The 27,381-nt window shown below is 35.5% G+C and overlaps 1 protein-coding gene across 1 annotated transcript in view; it reads left to right on the forward strand.

Annotated features, from left to right (window-relative positions):
* LOC108546583 (collectin-12) overlaps positions 1-27,381 on the forward strand; it is a gene marked incomplete at its 3' end in the record, with an annotated part of 86,483 nt that overhangs the window by 34,827 nt on the left and 24,275 nt on the right. The window lies entirely within an intron of this gene.

Genomic DNA, 27,381 nt, shown 5'->3' on the forward strand with positions numbered 1-27,381 from the left:
CCCCCCCCCCCCCCACTCCTCACCTACGGTGTCGATAGGTTTTAATTTCATGGGACGTTAAATACGTTCTCGAAGATGAAAAAGAAAAAGGACAGGAAGATTGCAATGCGCAAGGGAGAAAGACAGCATTCTGGCGGGAAAAAATGGCGGCAAGCGTTTCGCGCGCCTTTAGAGAATAACAGCGATCATTACACAAACTTCTTGGTTCTTTTATGACTCTCATTGTGTTATTCCGATGAGTGCCTTTGTTGAGCACAATTGTTGGATGAAAGAATTGTAAAGGATAAATATTGGTTATTCATTGTATTGAATATTTTATTCAATTACTTATCGCAGTGGGAGAGAAAAACTTTCGAATAAATTTGTCATTACTTCGAAAATTATCAATCGTATCGAATAACGTGCGGGGAACCGTTCCAAGGGAGACGACGAATCGTTAAAATGTTGAAGAGATTTTAATCGAATAAGTCACCTCTCTCCGTGAACACACGATAAATGCATTGTTCTCGAACTCGAGTTTCTTCGTGCACCGTATTCGATTGCCGATGGTCTACTTTTAATTATGCAGCCCCCACTGAAGAGTACATTTCCACTGAAAACGTACATTTTCCGAAGTAAAATTTCATAGAATTTTATCCGGCAGAGAAGAATAACGCGGTCATATCAATTGTTTAAAAAGAATGGAGAAAAATCTCTACTATCTATTATTTCGATTGATTTCATCATAATTTATATTAATTTATAATAAACGTATGATTACTAAAATCAATTATTTATTGATTATCAGATGATAAACAGTCATGTAACGTAATTCGCAAATTACCAATTAGTATTAATCAAATGATACTGATATCAATAATGATATTATTACTAATTACAATACTAGTACTATCGGTAATTAAATAATTGTTACTAATTACATTAATAGTATTAATTAGTAAATATTTGCCGATAATAATGTTAATATTAAATAATTAAATAATTATAAACATTTTCATAGTATATACACACATTATTTTGTCAGGGAAGCAAGGTTTATCATTAAATAATTACTGTCCTATCAGAGCTTATTAATGGGCTAAAATTTGCTAATGAACAGCTAATTACCATGGATTAGCTACCCATAGAACGTCATTTAGCATCAGATTACAGTTATTAGGTAAAGTGCGAGTTTTTAATGAACTGTTTATAAGTGTTAATTACTGCTCAATCGTGGCTTATAATGGGATCATAAATTGCTATGCAGTACAGTTATTTCACAGATTGCGAAGGTTTAATAAGTTATTATTTGCACACAAATTATACATTAAGGTTAATGTATCATGATTTATTATCTTGCTATAAATTCGTCAAATTATTAGCGAATCTTGATAAATTAACAAACTGTTGATTAACTTCCACTATCCGGCATGTTATTAATTTACAAACTGTGCTATTAATCGGCGAAGTTGTCAAAGATTAGTTAATTAGTATAATAGCATGTTTCGAGTTATTAATCAAAACGATAAGTTGTAACGAGAATCGAACTATCAAGAAAATATATCATAATTGCATATCTAATGAGTTATAGTGACATCATCTTCGCTTTACAAAATCACGTGTCACTAATTTTTCAATTTATAATTGAAATTTTATGGATGAAATATACTTTTCAAGTCAAACGTAATTTATTAGCGAGTTAAATTTCCTAGCAAAAGTTTTGATGTATTTATAAATTTAGGAGATAACCATAAATTATCGACACGCAACGGTTCATCAGTGAACCACCGGTATCTCGTATATTTCGTTTATTATTGATACATAATTTATCACTGGTTCGTAATTTATTATGCGATCATGAGATATTAATGAATTCTGACTGAGCGTTATGCAATGAGTTATTAGTAAATTATAGCTTATAGATGGATGCTAGATAATTACATATGATTTATGATGGATCAATTAAATATTACCCAAAAATTTTGAAAATTATGCTGCTCATCAATCAGCTGGTTAATTTAAGTTCCTGTCAAGTTCAAATTTCTTTGTATTTATTATTATTACCATTATTAATCTATTCCATAAATATTAATACATAAATTGGATCTTCTATCATCTTCTTATACATTTTTCAAATGACTCATAACTCATTTAAATTCCTGTATACTGTCTTATTTCTCAAAATAAACATAAATTTATACCATGCTACTGTATATCACTGTATGACACTAAAAATTTCAACCTGTATGGGATATCTAAATATAATTGAATTGGATATAAATATTATAATGATTGGAGTTGATATTATTTTTTATCATTATAAAATATTCTTTCAAAATATTAATATCTTATACAGAAAGTGTCTCAGTCTATATTAAGTCTATATTACCTGACATATATTTCTTATTTTTATTTTCAGTATTCGTCGACACAGTTTTGTCGCGAGGAGCTAAAATACTGTATAAAATTGCATTTCCATCTGACATATAAAAGCCAATATTAGTTTCATCAAAAGCAGCTGACTATTTTCAATAATTGCAAGAACAGGAATTCTAAATCCAGCCATTCTTTGGATTTTAATTCGGTACTTCTGCTGTTAAAGTTCCACAGTTCCAAGATCATTAAATTTACATCTCTTCAAGATCACGGTCTCACTTACACGACCCATGTCAAACCTAAACTATCGACACATGGTTAGCCTCATAGGAACAATCGCTACTGTGCTTTCTCCTGTTTGTCCACGATTAATTAATAATGGCCCTCGACCGGAAGACCTCGCGTGAATGGCGCGTTTCCAATACGTTTGCTGAACATCTGGCACAATGTTCGCCGTGGTATAACAACGGTCTCATAAATTATTCATCGTACGAGTCGCGTTGCCTTTCGTGAAATAGTAATAACGTAGAAGTTACTAATGTCGCCCTCTTAATTCGAGCTTAACTCCTTCCTCGGTCTAACGATCGTTCGTTACAACAATGGCTGACTTTCGCGAGGGGTGCCCTATTTGGAGACGAAGAGGATCAAGCTCGACAGTATAATGTCACGTGACTTGGCCACTTCCACCCTCTTGGAGCAATTTCCTCGTTTAATCTGGATATTATCTTGGATACGATTTAGGTGTCGAAATGACGCTTAAAAATGGAGTTTCGTTTCGTAGACTCGCAATTAGACGAAGGGTAGACTTTGAGATAAGACAACTGTAAAAGAATACAGCTTCCGTTCTTCAAGATGAATACTTTTCGACCATTTTATGGGTTTTGGTCGAGAATATTATGTAGGATGCCGAAAACTGACATTTTATTGTCTTCAGTTTACAGGAATTAAATGTTTATATCCTCCTTGTTTAAGCGAAGGAATATCCAGTCTGCGCGAAAGGTTTTGAGACACCTTTCAGAATAATAACAGAATAATACGAACACTGTTACCACTCGTTACGATTTGTAGAAGGTGTTTCCTTCTTAGGAACACGTGGGATGCTCTAGACGTTTCACGGTCGAGAGCTGTTTATTTTGTTTGGTAGCCCAAATGTTAACTTATTTCGTCTTGACTCCTTTCCTCGGAGTCGCGATTCTAACTCTCTGAAGGATCGAATATGACTACTCGTGAATAACTCGAAAGTTGGAATGTTACTCCTCGAAAGCTCGAATGTGACTGTCTGAATTTTGGTTGCTATCTGGTTCCTCGCCTTGGCATGTCGAGGATGCGCGCTGATTGGTTATTTTGAGAAATGTTAATTTTCCAATCAGCGGCATCCTGAGTGTCGTGATCACCCTTCCATGCGCCCTTGGTGCACCTTCTTTCGGTAAGGGTGGGACGATACCTGAGCGGGCGTGAGGTCACGGGTTTTGCCCAAGGGTTACGGTATTCCTCCAGGTCCTATGCGTCGATAGTTTTCTACCCTTAGTGGAACTTCGGGATGACCCTTCGGAAGTACCGAGGTTTATAACACGTCTTTTGGCTATTGAGCGTGGACGAAATTAAGATTTGAAAGAACGTTTGTTTCATTGCTCCCCAGTGTACCTAAAGACCAGCTCTAAAATAGTCTGTCTTTACGATCGTGTTATAAACCTTAGAAATACCGACCTCACGGCTCATTTAGGGATGCCAAGGTGGGATATTCCATATGCACCGCGTAACAAACACTAAACTCGGAAAATTAATTTAACTAAGGAAAAGTGTGGGTTATAGGAATTCAAAATTCCCGGCTATAACGCGTGAGCAATCAGTAACAAAGATCATGGGAATATCGTTAGGTTGAAGGCGTTACGAGTCTCAGGTGGCAGTCGCAAATTAACCGTGTTACCTATTAGTACGTAGGTAGAGAGAGAAATACTGTACTTATATTTTGTATCGTCTCATGTCATTAAACATATATCTATTCGTTTATTGTTGCATTTATAATTACACGTGTCCGTCAGTTCAATCCAACAAAAGGAACACTAAAATAACGTAACTATAATTGTTACGTTATTATATAACGGAAACTCTAATTTGACTCTCTCCAACACCGAAGGCCGGTCACAATCTATTTCTACGAAGACTCTTCAATGCTTCTTCGCTAAGGACTCTGCCCGTGTCGTCGAGGGTCCTGTTTTTAGGCTTTTCGCAAAGCTCGATGGCGTGTCTTCTCCAATCGCTAATTGGTAGATATGATTCAGCCCATTAGCGATTTGTTCCCCATGACGATTACGATTTTGTTGACCTACGTTTCAGCTCCCCGTAGAGACCACGCAGCTCAGCTTTGTTACCAAAAATAGCCTTTCATAATGGAATCTTTTTCCATTTGCTTCTGGAAAATGTCACGCAGGTCATCGATCGCTATATAATTTGTTTCTTCTAATATAAGAAATCCCGAATCAACAAATACCAGTTCCCGAACTGGTATCCTAAAATTTATACTTTTTCTTAATTTTTAAATAAGGAAATAATACTTTTCCTCCATTTTTCTTTCGTTTTGGAAGTATAATAAACGAATATACGTTGATTTAATTCTACGTAGAAGGGTGTTAAGGATAACGTTAAGTTTGATTAATTTTACATAGGAATCGGTGAGAAATTAATTTAACCCTTTGCACTCGGCGATCTTTTCGTTTCAGGAACATAGCAATTCAAAGACTTCCTGCCATAAAGTCGACGATATTTTCAAAACGGAAAATAAGAAGTGCAAATTAACAATAAAACGTAGAATTATTTTACTTCGGTATTCCACGCATCGTTGGTTAATTGTAATTTTGATATATTAATTAATATTCATCTTTAGAATCTGATTAAATGGCAACTGAGAATGAAAATGGTCGCCTCTGGAGTACAAAGGGTTAAACGAAATAGAAAGCCTGAAATTATCTTTTTACGCATTCGCTCGTGAGAATAAGCGTGTAAAATATGCTCATTTAGTCAGCAAGCAGTGTAAAATTCGAAAATGAATGAAAATGGAGTTATTCGCGTTTCTTCGGGATGGTCTTCATTTAGTTTTGTATTCCTTTTTATCTTGTTACCTTCCCAGCGATATTTCTTATCGTCTTAAAAGCATGGAACTTATGTTTCTCACTTGGCTCGTGGGATTTATGCAAAGTAATATGCGCCGTGAACACCGAGTAACGCTGAAACTATGCAATTTTAGCGAACATTTATAATCCTATGTTATAATCAAATTGATTTAAACGCTCTTTCGAGTGAGACGAATTTTAAATTTACAGATACCATTCCGCTGTGCTTATTTCGTGTAAACGAGATGCAGAGAGCGTAGAAGGTTCTATTTATGTAATTTACATATTCGAAAATAATATAAATGGAAGAAAAATCGATGCGATATCAGAAAGGATTCACGGAACGCGATGAATTCGCATAAGCGTTCTTGTTAGAAGTATAGTAGTGAAAATGTAATGTTATTGAACTAGTGACCGTAAATTCGAAGACAAAGGTAGTATTGCACGTACACGTGTCTGAAATTGCTGCGAGATGATGATAATTTAAGATACACACCCAGAAATATCCCGTGATAGCCAGATATCACGAAGGTTATGGCGTTTCACGGTGGCACCAGGTGAGACGAACGAGTCGATTTTTCAATTTGCCTTCTTGTTTAATCTGGAGAGAAACAAACGATCGTGCTGTGAAGATACCTCGAAAAATCTATGTACAGGGTGAACAAAAAGATTACGCGGATTAAAGGATTTTAATAACACAGTTTAACGTAATAAAATCGTAATTAACGTAGTAAAATGAAAAACAATCGAATAAATACGAACGTAGTATATTAAAAAGTATGAATAAAAATGAAAAGAATATGAAATATAATAGTTACGATTATATTGAAAAATATTAATTTCCAGAAGAAATTACATTTCTCGTACAAAAATGAAATACACCATTTTAATTCGTGAAATAATTCGTTTCAATTTATCGACATTGCTTTATATTAGTTTTCATCGATTTGTATTTAAAAATAAAGATAATTGCATTCCTTTTTAATTACGTTTAAATACCCTGTATAGTTTTGGAGATCAGTGCCGGAGAAATTGCCAGAGAAACTGCTGTTAACGCTAATTACGAGCAAAGTTCATCAATTTATTAGTCTTTTTAATCTCTCTTTGCAAACTTTTTTAATATTATACATTGAAATTATTTCATTTTTAACGTTGCTTCGGATATTCCAGCGACCTTGTATTAAATCTGAGTTTGGTATAAAAATTCAGCAAAGGAAAGGCATTTGCTCACCGTTCAAATTCTTTATTACACGTGCAAGGAATTTAATTTATTATGCCTGTTAACTTTTCAAAGATTCCAATAGAAATTAGACGAGACAAGAAAATCGGTTTTTCGTTAACTTTCATCTCATCGTATACAGTAATTGCATTAACCGCGTCCAGAAATTGCATTAACTACCATATCTGTAGGGTGATCATGATACATACCTTTTAATAGAAGCTGTATTAAAATAAAATTCTCCTTTCAGTTTCGTTCATTTATACCACCTAATTTTGTTCATCTTTAAATTCAATTATGCTAGTTACCTCTAAAATTAATATTAATTACAAATTATAGCAGAAAAGCTGAACATTTTAATGCAACATTTAATAAGAGCTTGCAATAAATTAATTGTATTTTTTACATCATTTTTCAAGTAATTTTCACGAATTTTATTTTAGTATTCTACGAGACCATTTTTGAGATTTTAAGCATTAAAAAGATTCGGATTTTACGGTACATCAGGGTAGCTTCTCTTTGCAAGGGTCTCCCAAAATTCCAATTTTCGTTTATCGTAACAGTTAATTTAGAAATCTCTTTACACCGTAATTAACATTTGATAAGTAGGTAAACGAAACACCCAATTCCTATGCAAATTTCTGTCCGATTTTGGAAAATTATTTTACAAGGTCGCTGAATTCGAGACAGGCGTTTCGAAATAATGGCGCATTTAAGTTCCAAGTAATATCTCGTAACGGTGTTATTAACAAATTTCATAACGACGTCGTTATCGACGCTACGTATGCATATTCATTTCATCGTGATTTTCAATTTCTATTCTCTTAAATAGTATACTATTCGAAATGATTTTATCCTCCGCTTCATCGCTCCCGCGAGACTCCTCGCATTTTCGTTCTCCGCGCAATGCTCAGGGGCATTAAAAACCGTTTTCCCGGTTAATGCCTAACCTTAAGCTACGATTTTTATGAAAATCCATTTTGCAACGAAGTGACCAATTCTTGTATATTTATTTTTCATCGCCGAAGGAATGTTATACACGGTATAAAATATTCATTCGTTATATTGCAAATGGGAGCTCACACTTGCCTGTCGTGGCTGCTGTAATATTTTAAACGAGCATAAAGCCCCGTTTTCACACCTGTGATATGCTACACCGAGTATTCGACGAACACGTGCGCTGAATATTCATTTTAGAGACGGTGATACTCCGTTCGGCCCCTTTTAAGTGTTTCAAATGTGTTCTGCGCCTTTGGTTAGAGCAATGAAAACGCGACCTAAGGATGCAGCACGCGATCGTACGCGGCTAATCGCTCGAAAAATATGTTGAATGTTGATTGCACCGTGGTATTTATATTTTATTTGCGTGCAATCTTTATGAAAATAATTTTTATTCGAATCTTTATTGTCTGTAGAAATTATTTAATTCAAAATAAATAGATATTCCTTATCCTGTAAGTCAATAGTTTATTTTATTTCGAAGTATCTAGAGAGATAAGAGAATTACGTGAATTTAATTTCGAATTAAATTAGACGCGTTTTATTTACTGGATAAAATTAAATAATTAAATTACACCTTTTCATTGATTACTTGAAATATGTTAAATATAAACTCAGGGATTAAATTATCCAATTACCCATAAAAATGATCCATTTATTAACATAGTTCCCATTATAATTATAAATGACCATAGCACAAAGTTCATCCCTTAATCTTTTATTTTTATTTTAAGAATTTTTCGATATCGTTTCACGTTTAAATATTTTTGTCCAATTAATTTTATTCGCGTATCAAAATTCGTGGCTGAATATAAATACAAGTTGATAAATTGATTTCTTCGCGCAGAAAAATTGCAACGAGTAGAAGACAGTTCGAAGTCGGACTAAAAAATTTTTCATGTAAATGAGCGATAATTAATAATTCCGCGAATTGCTAACAATGTCGATCGGTTCATATCTTGAAATTTCCAGCTCTCGCCTTAACCTCGATCTCTACAGGATCATTTATTTCCACCTGAAACTTTTCCCTGGTGGTGGATCCTCGCCTTCAACCACCCGGAGTTATGGATGTTAGACCAGACCTGACGTTAATCCTCATTTTTATCGAATATGGTGAATGTAACCAGTGTGGTCGTACTAACAGATGTAGCACGTAAAAGATATTTAGTACAGCGAGTTTTATATCATGCAAACCGTATTAGGCAAACTCTGTGTAGACTTATCGTAGATGTTACATCTGACGTTAATTCTCGCTTTTCATAAACACGGTTCACGATGAATGCTATCTATGCGGTCGGTGTAACAGATACACTATGCAGGAAATGTCGAGTTTCCGTCCGAAATAAATAATAACAATAATGCTACCACGTCGGTGGGTTAGACGAACTCTGCAAATTGTACTCCCGCCATTTTATGCCAGTTTGTTCGTTGATTTATATAATTACGCGATTCTTCATTCATCCGGTACAGCCGTTGTTAAATCACTTTAGACGAAATTCGTAGTTAAATTAATTCTGTTTTATAACCGGAGTTTTCCTGCAGCGAACGCATTTTCATGGAAATTTAGATGCAAGGGAAGTAAATGGAATTTCCGGGATCTTAATGAGAAGCCAAGGAGATCTTGCCTTAATAGAGCGAATTTCTGTGACAATTGGTAGTATGATAAATTACGGATAAGCGTGTTCATAATCTTATTGTCTATTGCGTGCTTTTCTTCCCCCTTAATGCGACAAATTGAAAGCTAAATATCTTCGCTAATATAATTCTCTGCATCACAGTGCTCTCCGCTATCCTGTTTAAACTAGAATTATATACTTTTAAGAAATGCTTGTTTCCACTATGGCGACTGAGGATCGCGTAAATCGTTTAATCGTTGTAGTAACGAGATTTACATTATTCTCCACGACGAAGACTATCGTCAGCTATTTTTCCACTCCACGTCATTCCCTGCAAATAATTTACATTAATCTTTTAATTAAAAATCGGAGAAATGAAACGTTCTTTATTATATAATAAAGTATTCGATTGTAAATTTATATAGGGATACTAGAGATGAAATAAGATTGAACGAGATTAAATAAACGAATATTTGAATCTCTGGTTGGAGAATAGGCAAAAAATAATTATTAAATTGTCTTATTTTCACGTTACCGTATTATCAGGCTTCGTATTAGCGTAATTGATTATTACAAGAATACAGTGACTTCTTCTAATGAATTTTTTAAACGAAAAACTTTAACTCTTTTAGCGTTGAGCGAAAAACTGGTGCTCATGCCTATGCGAATAGGACGAATTTGACCAATTTATACTAAGGTTTAGGAAAAAGCTCATAAAAACCAAACTAAAAATTAATATTTATAAATGTAAGAAGTTTAAATTATTAATTTAAAAAAGTTAAACAAATTAAATCATTATATATAAGAAATAAGATATTTAAAAAATTCAAAATGCAGTGCATTATGGAAGAAAGAGAGAATATTGTAATGCCAATTGTATTTCAATATTTATAGAAAATTATACGAATAACATCGATATAAAACACGATGAGGGACATGGAATCAAGTTTCTCTTCTACAAACAATATTTGCACATAAGAATAATTATCGTTTGATCACAGTTTTACGTAGCTCACGTAGTACAAAGAATAAATATTACATTTTCAATCATTTTAAATAAAATAACCATATCATAAACATATTACGATTGCGGTCCCAAGAAACTACCCCTGTCAAGTTTTTACCTTATCACTTCAGCGTATACATAGTCTCAGTACCAATCTGCATAGAATATAATAAAATGTTAAACTCAGAACAATTTTTTAAATTCTTTTGTAACGAAATTAGACCATTTACAACGTTTTATAAATTTATTTTGAGATTTTTATTTGGATGGCGTCACCCTGCTTCGAGATCTATCTCTGCTTCGAGGAACCATCCAGCTTATCAATTCTCGAAACAGGGTTGAGTGACGAAATGGATTGTCATAGAGTCTAGAAAAACTTAGCTGAAGGGTTCGACGATACACTTTTTGACAGTCCAACGTCTACACCACGCATCATAAAAGGCTTCAAACCACCGTATATTTTATACCAAAATGCCAAGAAATATAGAATATAACCAGAATCAGAAGTTCGTTTCGACTTATTAATACGATCTTTACCACAAGATAGAGTTTTCTCGCAATGCGAAGAATAAGACGCCATCTCATACGATATAACGTCGTCCAGCACTAAAAGGGTTAAAAATCCCGAGAAATAAAATAAAATTAAATGGAAAGCATAAAATATAACAGAAAGTTAAACTCAAAACAATTTTTTAAATTCTTTCGCAGTGAAATTAGACCGTTTACAACGTTTTATAAATTTATTTTGAGATAGGGTTTTCTCGCAATACGAAGAATAAGACGCCATTGCATAGGATATATCGTCGTCCACCACTAAAAGGGTTAAAAATCCCGAAAAATGAAATGTAATTAAACGAAAGGCTTAAGGAGACAAATCTCTAACCATCGAATTCGATCAATACCCATAAAGTGACGCAATTATTTTCCCGAACTACCCTCTCTTCATCCTACTTCACTCATTACTCGCTCATTCATCAGTCACTTATCCGTACCGAACCGAGAATCCAGCGGAATCATTGAAGAGCGGACTAGTCAGGCACGATCCATTAAAGCGAGAGCATAACTCGAGCTCATTCAGAAAATCCTTCATCCCTGCAGAACGATAAGGTCGTAAAGAGTGTGACTCGGTCGAAAGTGATCCTTCATTCTCCCTCGAATCGAGCTCTTTTTTCACGCGAACCGTGCGGCAATTAAAAGATACGACGTGTGATTCGTTTGTTAAACCTTTACGACAGCCTCTTTCACGCGATTTTACGGCTTCACGCTCGCCTCGCCCGCCTTTCTGCCCCACCCTCCACGCGCCCTCCCTTTTCAAATCGTTGTGAACGAAATAAAGCGAAATTTTTTCCCACCTTCCTTCTCTCTCTCCTCTCTCATCTTCTCTTCTCTCTCTCTCTTCCTCCCCCTTTCTGTCGCGCGTCTTCTACCCCCTGCACTCAGCCCCGTCTCACCCCTGTTCCTCCGCTTCTCTCGTTCCCTGTCTTCGCCACGACCTGGTTACCGAGAAATGAATTCGCGTGCTGAACTTTACAGCCGGGGAAAATAGAATGAAAATATTTAACGTGCCGGCGGGCCAGACAAAAGAAAATTCTTTAAATTGCTTCAGCGGTAACGTGTTTGGGTGAATTCTTGCCGTGGTACACGAATGTTGCGAATTAAACCCGGACGAGTTAAGTTTATACGTCCCCGTGAATTACGCGGAACCGTTCCCCGGGAATAAAAGGGGCGACGATAAATCGTAAAAAAGTTCATGAGAATTAATTTTTATCGCGACGTGAAGTCGCGGAGAAAGTCGGGGTGAGAGGCGGTAACGTGGCCCCTGTGAAATGCCTTATTGAAAGTTCGTAACTGCAGTTGCAGTTCGCGGATCATAATGAAACGCGGGAATTATTGATCGGCATGTTTGTTGACTTATCGACGATCCTAGTATAGCAATGTTTGTCTATGATTCAAGCATTTTTTGATATTATTTTTAGCAGTGATTTTTCAACGGTCGAAATTATGGATGCAGTTCCTTAGATGGGTTTTCTCTCAGATCGGTTATTCAGTCATTTGGCACTGACCAAATAGTATTTTACAGTTTCAGTATTGTATTTCCAAAATTTGTAATTCCAAAATTTTGGAATTTTTACAGGGTGTTTGAAGTATCGCGTTCAATTATTTCCTAAAAGTTCGTTTGGAAAAATATTTCAAATGGAACTTACTCTGTTTCGAGAGTGACATTTTATAGGGATCATATATTTTTGCTTGGTGAACTAGTTTCCAAGATATCCTTCTTTTTTAACGGAGCTATATATTATTTTCATGCTAGCAGACTGTATTTTATGATGAATTCATTGCCATGTAATACTTGGGTCTTCAAAGATCGTTCAGGGTTATTTAATGTATAATAGCATAAACGATATATGATTAATAATATTTCATTTACTCATGAACGAAAAAGTATTTCATCGTGAATAGACAAATTATAAATAGTAATTGCTGCTCTGTTAAATTAGGATGCGAGAAAGCGAGATTTATTTCATGGGAATAATTTCATTCAGAATTAGGAGAGTCTGTAAGAATATTAATTAGGTCAATTTTGTTGAAATTAGAATTTTATTACTAGAATTTTAATGACACAAATGATGCGAGGAAGTAGGCAAACAGAACTCAATTGGCCAATTTCAGACATAATTGATTTAACAAATTTTTAATTAGAATCCTAAATAGAGTGCTGGTTCTATATATGCAAATGCGAATTAGGTTGAATAAGTGAAACTCATTTGCGATGATATAGATATATAGATAGATATAGATTGCTAGATAATAGAGGATTGTATGAAACTCAGTGTAATATCTTAATTAAATAAAACCTGTTTGTTACAAAAAGAGAGTTACTGTTTGCTAGACGCGCGGGTCTCTGTCTGCATAGGATTATTTTAGCCAAAAATCCTACATATATATTTATCTCAAATTATAATATACACATGTCACAAAAATATTGCAACGATTAGGTATGTGTGGTGAAATTTCTCTTAACACTATTATCTCGTCACTGTTCACTTTTACGTTTTTCATAGCAAACTGACTCCTTTCACAACATATTGGTTCTGATCTATAACAATTGCGCAATACCACGCATTCTAGATCTTCCACTCGACTTTCAAAAACATACATATTTACATTCATACCATCACTCGATTTCACACACTCGCGTTCACACTAATAAAACAAAATCCATAAAGTCTAGTCTACCTGTCATGGGAGTGACGATTATCTCCGAATCTGCTTGGTCGAAGTATGTCCTAAGTAATGATATTATTTTTAGCAGTGATTTTTCAACGGTCGAAATTATGGATGCAGTTCCTTAGATGGGTTTTCTCTCAGATCGGTTATTCAGTCATTTGGCACTGACCAAATAGTATTTTACAGTTTCAGTATTGTATTTCCAAAATTTGTAATTCCAAAATTTTGGAATTTTTACAGGGTGTTTGAAGTATCGCGTTCAATTATTTCCTAAAAGTTCGTTTGGAAAAATATTTCAAATGGAACTTACTCTGTTTCGAGAGTGACATTTTATAGGGATCATATATTTTTGCTTGGTGAACTAGTTTCCAAGATATCCTTCTTTTTTAACGGAGCTATATATTATTTTCATGCTAGCAGACTGTATTTTATGATGAATTCATTGCCATGTAATACTTGGGTCTTCAAAGATCGTTCAGGGTTATTTAATGTATAATAGCATAAACGATATATGATTAATAATATTTCATTTACTCATGAACGAAAAAGTATTTCATCGTGAATAGACAAATTATAAATAGTAATTGCTGCTCTGTTAAATTAGGATGCGAGAAAGCGAGATTTATTTCATGGGAATAATTTCATTCAGAATTAGGAGAGTCTGTAAGAATATTAATTAGGTCAATTTTGTTGAAATTAGAATTTTATTACTAGAATTTTAATGACACAAATGATGCGAGGAAGTAGGCAAACAGAACTCAATTGGCCAATTTCAGACATAATTGATTTAACAAATTTTTAATTAGAATCCTAAATAGAGTGCTGGTTCTATATATGCAAATGCGAATTAGGTTGAATAAGTGAAACTCATTTGCGATGATATAGATATATAGATAGATATAGATTGCTAGATAATAGAGGATTGTATGAAACTCAGTGTAATATCTTAATTAAATAAAACCTGTTTGTTACAAAAAGAGAGTTACTGTTTGCTAGACGCGCGGGTCTCTGTCTGCATAGGATTATTTTAGCCAAAAATCCTACATATATATTTATCTCAAATTATAATATACACATGTCACAAAAATATTGCAACGATTAGGTATGTGTGGTGAAATTTCTCTTAACACTATTATCTCGTCACTGTTCACTTTTACGTTTTTCATAGCAAACTGACTCCTTTCACAACATATTGGTTCTGATCTATAACAATTGCGCAATACCACGCATTCTAGATCTTCCACTCGACTTTCAAAAACATACATATTTACATTCATACCATCACTCGATTTCACACACTCGCGTTCACACTAATAAAACAAAATCCATAAAGTCTAGTCTACCTGTCATGGGAGTGACGATTATCTCCGAATCTGCTTGGTCGAAGTATGTCCTAAGTAGTGTCCTTATAAGTTTAGGTGTGTTGTGATCTGATGATGAGGTTGAAAATGAGTGGTGCGTGCGTATTTTCCTATTGGTTGTGTATATCTGTTAGGGATGTGTCCTGGTTTCGGTGTTTTTCGGTGGTAGGGGATGTTTAAACAAATTGGGACCACCGTGACCATTGCCTAGCAATGTTTAATGGCCCTTTCCTGTGGACTGCCGCACGTGGTGTTCAGGTGACGCGAGTAATAAAACAAATAAACCCACTTCTAACACGACTATGGAAATTCGGTCTTGGGACTAAACACTGGTAATTCGAAGAATATTCAGCTATTAAAAATCGGAGGATCTTTAATACCATCTTGAACACCCAATCCCGAGACAAAGGACACTCGGAAAGTAGCTCGCGAAATCCTATGAACAACCGTAGCTACTAGCTCTTCTCAAACTCGAGATCCAATTTAAGAATCCTTTATCTCAGACACTGTACGCTCGCACGCTCGTTTCGACGGAAACAAAGCGAGAATCCGACGAAAGCGGCCGGATCGAAGAACCAGCGAGAGGGTTGGGGGTGCAGAAGTCGGGGCGTCGACGATGCGAGAGATCTCGAGCTCGAAGGAGGATCCGACGTTTCCGCTTACGTCGTCGAACAACCGTTCCAGGATCGCTCGCGAAATCTCCGTCGCTGATATTTCGTCCTGACGAGTCGTCGAATGTTTTGGATTTCGATGTAGATAGATCGGGGTCGAGAGTATTCGCGCGTCGCACCTCTCCGAGGTACCACGGTTTTTCGATATCCGGGAGTAACGTGGAAAAAAGCGGGTCGTGTCGGTCGTAATCGATAAGGTATCCGCGAGCTTGAAGCTCGAAAACATTTAAAACAACTTGGCTACCGAACGAGAGGCTACAAATATTCGACCGGTGAGAAACTACCCTTAACCCCTCCGACTCCAACGATACGCCTGTGTTTCCCGGCTATTTACTGGTGGAGTGTTACACGGTCCTTTAGATGTACGGCCAACTCCAAGATTTACCTCTTGTGGTAATGATTGGGGGGATTACTTTAAATTTGGCTGCACAGCAGATTGGTGGCGAAGTTTCCGCGGAAATTTAACCCTTTTAATGAGACCCGGCTAATATGTCGGTTCTTGGGGCTTACGCGGAAATTGTAGGCCATGTGTCGACGTTATTTCTTTATTTTAGGGCTGTTGATTAAAATTTTATAAATTAGCCGGCACCGTTTTACAGGCTTGAACGCTGGTAAAAGATACGTGAAATGAGGAACGTTTGTGTAATAATAAGCACTCGTAAATTAAAAGAGAAAGAATAAACAGGTAATATGAAAAGTATAACAACCCACAACAGGGCTAAGAAAAATTATTAAATAAATTAATTAATAAATTTAATTAAATTGAATTAATTAAATTTTGCGAATCTTAGTAAATTGTTAATGAATTTTCGTTAATAATTATTGATTAAATTATTTAACTCATAGACCCATATTGCGTAGAAATTTTCGCCCTTGCGATGTCCATGATCGAAATAACGATGTATAATTAAAAATTACGAGAATTTCGCATATGATTAATTTCACGGTCGTTGCAAATTTGATCGATATACGAAATATTTCTATTCCTACTTTCCCACAATTTGGGACATCTAGAAATCGTCGAAATTGAAAGAATTAAAACTTATTCCGTCAATATAATTTAAATCAAAATTTAAAATTGTTAATGAATTTTCGTTAATAACTATTGGTTAAATTATTTAACTCTGCGGCACAGAATTTCAGATAATAAAATAGACCCACGTTGCACAGAAATTTGATTGCGTTTTAAATGAAACAAAATTGGTGTATTTTTACTAATAAAGGAATCGCATAATGTAAAAGCATAAAACCAGGAAAAAAAGATTATCGCGATAAACCTTCCACTTGCAACAATTGATGAACCTGTACTGGCATGTTGAATGTTGCCAACACGAGCGAATACATTTATAACATTTGTCGAAGGTATTACCAACAGCTTTACGTAAATAAGACGAAATATAAACCTATGAGTATGCAGCTATTGCGATATTTCGAGGCGGGACTAAAAATGTCCCATCATGCATTAGGGTGCATCAAAAAGATGGGACACTTTTAATCCCACCCTGCTCCAAAGAGATATTGGGTTATGGAAGACGTTAATTTATTATTATTATAATATTAACGAAATATTTCCATATTCATGTTAGTTGTTATAAAAGTCACTCGAATCGTGTACATTTTGTTTCCGAGTTTGGATAAATCGAAAAATTAATTTTATCGTATCCCTTCGTGTAGCTTCTGCAAATTTCTAGAGTAGTAGAGAATTACAAGTAGGTACTTGGGAACGATGAGTTTTCTTCGGAGGAATTTTTATTCTCCAATTTTATTCTTCTCGCTTAAAAGCTCTCTAATTCGCTTTCTAATCTGGAGTCCGCTCTCGACTCCTGCTTCTTTTATTCCATTTCCTATCCAGCCTTGATCAACTCACAATCGGGTGATCCTTTGAGGATGGATCGATGAATCGTCTAATCTAGGGTATTCAATTCTCGTCAATAAAATTGTTAGCGTGAAGATTAAAACAGTCGTATGATAGCTGATCGATAATGATATTTGATCGTGAAATGATGGTGAACGGGGTTGAAAATCACAGTCATGGTTCAAAATTCTGTATCTTATTTATCTTATTGGGAAATCCTGAAATAAATAATAACGATTAGAATTATTTATTTATGTATTTATTTATACGGGATTATCCCACTAGAAAAATGCAAGAAAATTATTACAGTGAGGTATAAAATTAATGGTAAGAAATAAAAATAAAATTTTTATTTTATAGAGTGAAGAGATTGGCTGAGTAGATTTAGAGTAGGATAAGTGTTAACATTAATAATCATTCTATTAATACCTGAGTGGTATGCAAAAGCGGTTTTATGTTGTGTATATGAAGAAAGTTGTACCGTCTAAAATGAAAAATTGAAACATTGATTAAGAATTTTTCTAACATATCAGAACAATTTAAAAGACCATTGAGCACTTTATAAACAAAAAGAATGTCAGAGATTAGACGAATATTGTAAACTAATTACAGAAATTCGATCTCTCGTTGATTCTCATTTTCACAAAATACAGGGAAACTATGTTTTCCTTTAATTACTAAATCAAATTGTTCAAATACTAATCAGTTCGATATTTTGCCAAATATCGAACCAAGTGTACGACAAAATATTTCGGTTGTTAAAAATATTACAAATTTTTCAATGAAACATGACGTCAATACAATTAAAAATTTGAATCAAAAACCTATACGAATTGAAATAGCTATAGCAATTCAATAAAGTTCTGATACCTTCATTTATGTAAAATTATTAGCTCACTATCCTTAACCACTTCGGTACGAGCTTCGACTATATTCGACACCAAAGAATAACATTTATCATAATATTCAAAAACTTGCATTATTTATGATGTGAGTGAAATAAAACAATAATTTTGAATTAAATTTTCCAATTTCTCGTTTATCAAAATAAAATTGCGAACATTTAGAAATATCGTAATAAAAACATATGCTCTGCTGATTTACATTACAAGTAAAGCTGTCTGTAATGTAAACAAGATTTCAGTGCTTCAAACATTTCCTCATCACAGATCTGAAAAGAGCAAAACGGATTCGTCGTCAATACACAGCACAAAAGTACCGAAGTGGTTAATTCTTGTCTTGCGTATTTTTAAATGCACTTTCACAGAGTGCGATTCGAACTCTAAACTGTAATTTTACTGTCAGAATAAATTCGAATTCGCACCTGCAAATACGCTCAACTCGATTTCTCTGATCAGAAAAAGATGGTGATGGTTTTATAGCCTAGTTCCGAAAATACATCTCGCATGAACTAATTGAACCTTCAACGCGGGAGTTTTATTCCATCCCGTATTACGCTAAATGGAGAGAAGCTTGTAGACTTTTCTGCTCATGTTTAATTGGCTGACACGTTGGTTCACGGTGAAGGATAAGAGGGTTGTACACGGTTAATCCAAGCCCACGCAGGATCACCGTCCATAAATCAAGATGATCAAACATGCCTCGATGAGTAAAGGGTAATCATTATGATCTACAAGTGAAAGTGTCAGTCGGATAACCTCTGGTAATGAATCTCCCTTGGAGTTGTTTAGAAATTAAATATCTTGCGATTTTCCTGTTACATTTCTCTTCCTTATCAGACGTCATCGTCCTTGCGACGTCCATGATCGAAATAACGATATATAATTAAAAATTACGAGACTGAATTTCGCGTATGATTAATTGCACGGTTGTTGCAAATTTTGTCGATATACGAAATATTTCTATTCTTATTTTCCCACATTTTGGGGCACCTGTAAATCGTCGAAATTGGAAGAATCAATTCACAGTGAGTGTCGCCACGAAGCGACGTGTCAAAGATGGAAACATTACGATCGTGCAGTCTTTATCATTCGGTCTTTTGACGCAAATCTTTTGAAGAAAAAAAGAAAAGGAGAAACTGACCATCGCAATACAGCTTGCAATTCTTTGCAAAGAGACCTAAGAGAAATGGTAGCACTTGTCTTAATTTTTTACTCAATTTTTGTGACCGATGACTATAGTCTGTCGTGTGTGGATAGCGTCTCGTGTCCGATGACTATAGTCATCCCTAGTAGCGAAAGGGTTCAAAATTATTCTGTCAATATAATTTGGAATTTATAATTTTTGGAATTTTAAATTATTCCGTCACCTGCGCAATTTTTCTTTCATTTTATTTCTAATTAATTTCATTTCTAACCGGTATTAGTAATAAAATTAATAAAATGAAGTTAAAATTTCCTCTCTCGCTCTCTGTCTCTCTAGGGGGGAGTATTTGGTCCAAGAATCTTCCAAGATAATAAAACTCCTGGCTGATTTTTTTGTTTTAAATTCTTGGGTCCACGGGACACGTAACGAAACTTTCGTGCGGCAGTGCACGTCAATTTTAGTGGCAGTTCAAATTTTAGGATCAGCCTGGATATTGGAACGCAAATTGATACAAGATACGGAATCTCGGACTCGCATATGCAAAACCAGATAAATCTGCTTCGATCAAAATTGAAATACACCCCGACACGGTGAACGTGCGGCATTAATTATTGTGACATAATATAGGAATTCCCTCGTACACCGTACTCCGTTATCTTGTTATTAAGTTAAATGACGCTACGTCAGGCAGTTTTAGCTGGCTAAAAAATGCTGAACTTTATTTCAGCCCCGGTTCCCCGCTTTTAATTTCGTTCATGACGTTCTAATTTTTTCTCTATTACTATACGATCTTGGGTATGATAATGCATTACGTCGTAAATATAAGCACGAAACAAAATTACAGGAAAATTACAAGAATATAAAATAGAATAAGTCGAACACTCTCTGTGTTTAAAGGGAATTATTATTGTTAGAGTTCTTTGATTTAATAAATCACGCGTAGTGATTTATTAAATCAAAGTATTACTTTTGTAGCGACCATCATTCACAACCTCGCCACTACTATGCGTGGCTGAAAAGAAGTCATCTGAGAAACTTGTAGGACCGAATCCCCGCCAACTCAACCATTCTAACATCATGGCAGAAGTGGAGTAAAGCGCTTCCCTTATTGGCAGTACTGATCCCTTCCTATTATCCAAGTCATAGAACACCGTGTCACAAAGAAAGTGAACGAAACAACGAGACAAAGTGAGACAGACGCAACAAATAGACGCAAGAGCGTAGACTCATCCCAAAAGCGTATTAACTTCAGATTCTTCCGATGAACACGTGATTATTTGCAATTACTAATTACTAATTAGCATTTTGATTAACTTTTCGTCGCATTATGCAGCAAACGTGCTGTACTATGCACATACTTTTTATATTTATGTTGTATCGTGTGATTTTTTTAAACGGTTATCTAGTTTGATGCAATCGCATAATTACTTCCTCATAAAAAATACATCTTAAATTTTAAATCAATTTTCATAAATGATGTTAATTATTATTACTTTTGTACTTCTTTACCTTATAAATCTTCCGAGCTATTGTCATCTGATTCCTCATCCGACTCGCTGCTTTGTATTTCCAATCCTAGGTCTTCAACTGCGTCTTCTATTATTCGAGTGTAAGAATTTTACGGATATCTTACGCCTATGTTAACGTATCATGTTACCGAATTTGGAGGTAGTAGTTTTGGGAATGTCATAGAATGGTGGGTATTACTAGTGGAATACCCCTCTTGCCCCGCAATCGAACGAGATGACTTCTTTTCAGCCACGCATAGTAAATGGATTCGAGGACTTTCTCGGAAAACCTCCACTGTCCTATATATATATAACTTCCTAACCTTCCAATAGTATCCCGGTCTATGGCAGGGTCTGCTAGGGTAGCCTTACTGATGAGTCCACTAGCAGGCCCAGGACGAAACGCATCCCTTCCTTTTCCTACTGTCCCTTTCCAGCACCACCGCCACGAAGAATACCTGCGACCCAGCTAACATCATAGAACCGTGGGGAAAGACCCCCCTCGCTTTTATAATTCTTTATTACAAAGCACGTGTTAGCGGTACAGCGGTTCTTTGGTCTCTGCGGTTATATTAGAAAGAGAGAGAGAGAGAGAGTCAGGATAAAGCAGAAGACGCCTAAAATGACAACCGTCCACTAGAAGTCATACTTCTGTCTAGATACACAAACTGCCAGCACACAGATAGCTATTTGCAGCTATCATCAAATTATTTTACGATTTTCTTCTTCCGTTTCCGGTTTAGAAATTTAATTTCCTTTTTGTTTAAGACAGGACGATGACTATTGCTGTTTCTATTTCAAGCTGTCATCTTTATTTGACTTGTCACGAGTTATACAAATACGCAGCCATTTCCATTTTTGATATTAGAATTTTCTTCGCCACCTGACAGTCACTTAAAATACAGGAGGGACCGCGACACGAATATTTCGTTACCCGAAACAGATTGCCACGATATTATTATATTTGCATAATGAAATTCATGAATTTCCCGTCGCCGATTTTAATTGCGAATGACGAATAATGGGCTGAAATGCGAAATAAAATGAATTTATCGTATAAGTTGAATATCGATTTCACTGTAAAATGAGACGAACAATAACTTTTTTCAGCCACTCTTTCTCCCTCTCTGTTTCATATTTTTACGTCCTCCATTCTTTGAAACGATCATTGCGGCAAAGGTTTCTTAAAATATTCTCGTTAATTCTGAATTAATTACAAAGTTATCAAAAAAATCGAAATAAAATTCTCATTTCGTTAAATTCTCTAATTTATTACATTTATTGCATTTATGAAATTCTCGAGGTACAAAGTAAACCCTCGTTTCGCTTGATACTTCGATTCTTTCGCAAATTTGAAACCTCGTGATCATATTCCGTTACCACGAGCTTGTCGAGGCTGCTTGGCAGTCAAACCGCGTTCCCCTATCGAAACAAGAGGAATTACCAGAGTACGGTGTATCGTTACCCAGTTCCTCTTCCCTGACGGTTTTTCAAAAAAATTGCTCAACCTTTGTGGAGGAAACAAGTAAACAAGAATCGAACGCAATTTATATGCAAACGATACCCGGCGTCACGCAAACACTCCGCAACAAATATTCCTTTGTTGGGTATTCCAATTCCAATAACAATCGCTCTATAATTACAGTCTTCCCGTGGATATTCGGGGAAAAAAGCTCTCGTTCGAAAAACGATCTCTGGAGCGTGTTCGATGACATTCGAGGGACAATTAGCGGAGAGAAAGATGGAGAGGAAGTCGGAGAAAAAGTGGAGAAGGCAGGGTTGGCAGCAGCAAGGTGGTGGAAGGGTTGAAAGAGGGATATTCCGCTCGATAAATATGCATTCGAGTTCGTTTGATTAATCGAATTTCCAGCTGCACTGTCGCTAAGATATTAATGAATTTTCCGCCTCGGGATTGAACAAATTGGCCGTCTCCGCGAAACTGACGAGCAATCGACGCTGGATCTTGGCCGTTTGAATAATTGAAAAGGGTGGTCAGCGTGTTGGATCAGAAATCGCTGGAATGAGATTAATTAAGCCCGGTCGACTGGCCTGCTCGTGCACACGGAATGACAGCGACCGTGTTAACAGTGTGTAAAGTGTATTACACGCTGGCATTCGAGTGGATTAGTTTCTAATTTCGATCGGAAGTTTGACTTTCATCGACGAGCTTGTGCGAATCGGTTCGTTGGATCGCCTCTCGCTCGGCAATTTATATTTCATCGACTAGCAAAATTGCTACTGGTACTCGTAAGTGTCTCGTTTGTCACGAAAATGGACCTTGGCAACTGTTAAGTTATGGTTATAATGCAAATAATTAATAGCAAATGGAAACGGTGGTAAAACTGTATAGATGTTTAATAAACAGGCGAACGGTTAGGACTGACATGTCTGTTTAGAGCTACGCAGGTCAAAGACGTGTCCAGAAAACGGGAGACAAAAGACAAAACGTAGGAAAGGGATCGCCTCCACATCGCTGGGATGTAGAATTTATTTTATGTAGCAAGGATTTTAGTAACTAGTCACTTTGCTCCTTGGTAACTCTTTTATTCCTTCGGTACGCTGGTTGGCTAGTGCCCCAGAAACGCATCCCTCGCTGTTTTATAGGGCGTGTCTCTCTTCGTCGCCTCGTCTTCACGTGTCCCTAGCCTTTTCGGCTGAATTCTGGTCCAGACCACTTGGCCTCTAAGCATCCCCATCTGTGGCTGTGATTCTTAGGCCTCGGTGATGCCTTCTTAGAATTCCAACGAAGGGAATTCTTTCTTTCTCCCGCCGGATGAAAATGGGCAGCGGTGAAAGTTGCCCACATTTAGTATTTAGTTTATGCTACAACAGCAACGATGCATAAGTATATTTTCCTTTCTCAGATATTTAGATGCCGCGTGAATGCGTTTGATCAGTGGTAGCACCTTCTGCTCTTTTATTAGGTGTACCTGAAAGTTCTGTCCTTTCCGGTTACAACAAATTTCAACAAATATGCGCATATTCATTTGACGAATGTTTGGCTCTCTCTCTTTCTATCACTGATTGTATACATACTGGCCTAGCAAATGAACTAAAACGATGATGATTCGTGTTAGTATTAACACTAGATTTACGGAACCCGTCAATTTGACGGGAGGGTTGCTCAAATTATACGATGGTAACAGATTTAGTTAACTTAATTAAGACTGTTAATATAATATATAATTGCTTTTAAATCAAACTAATCCTTAGAAAAGAAAAGGCACGTGGTTTCCTTTACCTGTCGATTTGACAGGTGTCCTTAGAAATAGGTATACAGATGGCCTCCAAAAAGTTCATATTTCGTACGAATTCCAACAAGGAAGAAATGCTACAGAAATGTATAGAAATTTATTGAAAGTGTTTGGTGAAGATACAGCTTCAGATGGAACATGCAGAAGATGGTTCGAAAAATTTCAAGTGGATGATTTCGACCTTTCTGTTAAGCCACGCTCTGGGCCACCATCTTTGATCGACGATACTGTCAGGATCATGTTAGAGCAAAATCCTTTTTTGACAATATTTAGTAAGAAGTCATAGATAATGATGGCAATTATATTATTCGATAAAGTTTATTCAAGGTATGAGAAATTTATTATTTTGTTTTATTCTAAACAGAACTTTCCGGTAGACCTAATATATAATATTTTTGTGGATTAAAGAAATAGGCATTGTTGTTTGTAAGTGTTTTGTTTGTTACTATAACGATTTGGGATAGTAAAATATTTTTGTTTTTCTTTGTTTTGGGACATTTAGATGCGACGTGAATATATTTAATCAATGTCGTGTGCTCGGCTCTTAAAATTCTATGGCCTAGAGAAATTCGCCTTATAAGTACTTATACGTATGCTATTTATCACGAAAGTAGCGCAAGTCACGTATTTATATTTTTCGTTTCGAGATACTTACGTGTCGATGTATATCCGTTTGATAAATGATCACACGCCGGGTACTTTAAATGCTATGGACTAGCGCTCGTGAGTGTGCCATTTATTATAAGAATGCTCTGCGTATTTTCCGTTTCAGAATATTTAGATATTTTCCTCTTAGATGCATTCGGAAATCTCTATCGACAAAAATTTTGCAAATAGTTGTCCTGTAAATTTCACAAATTTTTAGAGAATATACGTTTAGCTCTCTTTCTGCTTCGTCGAAATGGTAAACGGTGAAGAAAAATACTATTATAGAGCGGTTAATTGATGTCTGGTGGCAGAAAACCGGCAATAAACGCTTTTAAATAAATAGCAATCGTCGTGAATGGATATAGAAAGCGCTTAAGACCCGAGTATTCAACGCTCGAATTAAAGGCGTCAATGAAATTCGATCCAACGTTTTAATTGCGTTTCGTTAATTCCGGTGTGGTTACCGTAACGATTGTTGGACTCCAAAATTCCCGCTCTCTCTTTGGTCGTAAGAGAAAGGAATTTTGGTAGAAACTATCCGTAGAACAATTTGCTTGATCAAACCAAAGCGATATTTGAATATTATACGAGAAAATGTAAATACAGGGACGTGGTTAAGTTTTCTAGTAAATTGTATCTTGTGATAAATAAAAATATTTTCGAGTACTTTAAAAGAATTTATCAACCGATTTCAATATTTAATTGATAGACAGAAATGAGAATTATGGTTTTAATAAATTAATTACACTTATCACGATTATTTATTTATTTATTTACATGGGATTAATCCGTTAGAAAAATTACAAGAAAATTATTACAGTGAGGTATAAAATTAATGGTAACAAATAAAAATAAAAATATTCAAATTATTACGAACCTGACGTGTTAGAAATTCAAGAAGGAACTTATCGAAGCTTGTAATTTCCTTAATCATGCACTCCTTTTCACTTTCATTTGTCCTTTTAGGTGGCATTGGATGCAACAGAATATTGTTAAATTAATTCAATCGAAACTTAATATCGCGGAAGAGCCTGATTTAATTTAAAATTAAAACGAAATTCGACCATCTAAGGAAAGAATAATTAAAATTAAAATGAAAATCGTGCATTCAAGGAAGAAATAATTAAAATACAGCAATGTTAAATAAATCAAAATTTACATAGAACATATATTTCCATCGCGCGTAGAAAGGAAATAGAAGAAAGAGCAATTTAATTTGATACAGTGAAACGAAAGGAAGAAATTAGGGAACTATAAATTTACACGAAAGGGAAAAATTGATAATAATAAGAAGAAAGGAAATACGTAAAATTTCGCGAATGTAGGTCGAGCGAGGACACAAAGGACTACGGTAAACTAATTACTGGAAGCATCGTAGTTGCTCGAGGAAAGATGATGATTAGACGTGACAAACGTGCGTTTCGACAGAGTCACACGTAGCGTATGCGAAACAATTATAATGGAAGACTGATTTCCTCTCGCAGAAATTGATGGGATACTAGGGAATTAATTCGGTTTGTTTAACTCTGTATTGCCTCGACATTTGGCCTCGCTTAGCTCGCAATTACCTGTACCTTAACCCCGTCCATTTTGCGCTGTGTAAATTTGCATTGCGATGTTTAACGTAAAACGAGCATAAGGCTTGCCGTATACCGCCGGATATTAGGGATAATTAATTATCCCGTTTGTGTCAGTGATATAACATATAATTACGATACCGATATCGATGATGCACGTGTACCTATTACGTGCGATCGGGCCACGTTATCTTATCGTTAATGGTATTTATTGTTACGGTGTAAATGAAACGTCACCTCGCCTTTTCTTTTCATTCCAAGTCCTTATTATATGACATAGAAAATTTATTAGTGGCTTTCGTGTTGAAAATATTATTTACAAACGTTTCGTCGTTGATAAAAATTATCTTTATAACGATCTTAGCAACTGCAAGTCTTTTAATATTATCTTAAGCAAATCTTCGAATGTCAGTGAATAGTTTTGTATATACCAGTCCCAAGATTTAATACCTTGATACATTTAATCGGTAGTCTCAGTATCATGTGACGTTTTTGACACGTGTAGTAATTATATTTATTATTAAAATGAGATTATATTAAGAAAGTGGTTAATTAAACAGCAATGTATATATGAAAAGTAAGAAATAATTCAAATTTTTCTTGAAATTACCCCCACCCCTTCGATCGTCTAAAATATTGCAAACCCATCAATGGATTATTCGTCAACGAACGTTTTTCCCAATGGTTTTTGTCTTGTCCACTCGCGTTCACCGTTTTTCTCTGTTATGAGCCTTTTCCACTTATTGGCGCTTATTGGGTCGAAGTGTACAATGACGTGTCAGAGACGATAGTCAAAACTAAGGGTAATTTTCGTTGTTTGGATTAGATTAAGTAATTTTTATTGCGAACAAAACGTAATTTTTTCTTGTGGATAATTTACATGGTTTGCTCTTCAATTATGGAGATTCAAATGAAAGCAAATCAATAT

Source organism: Eufriesea mexicana, unplaced genomic scaffold, assembly GCF_001483705.2.
Source record: "Eufriesea mexicana isolate 0111107269 unplaced genomic scaffold, ASM148370v2 scaffold736, whole genome shotgun sequence".
NCBI lineage: Eukaryota > Metazoa > Arthropoda > Insecta > Hymenoptera > Apidae > Eufriesea > Eufriesea mexicana.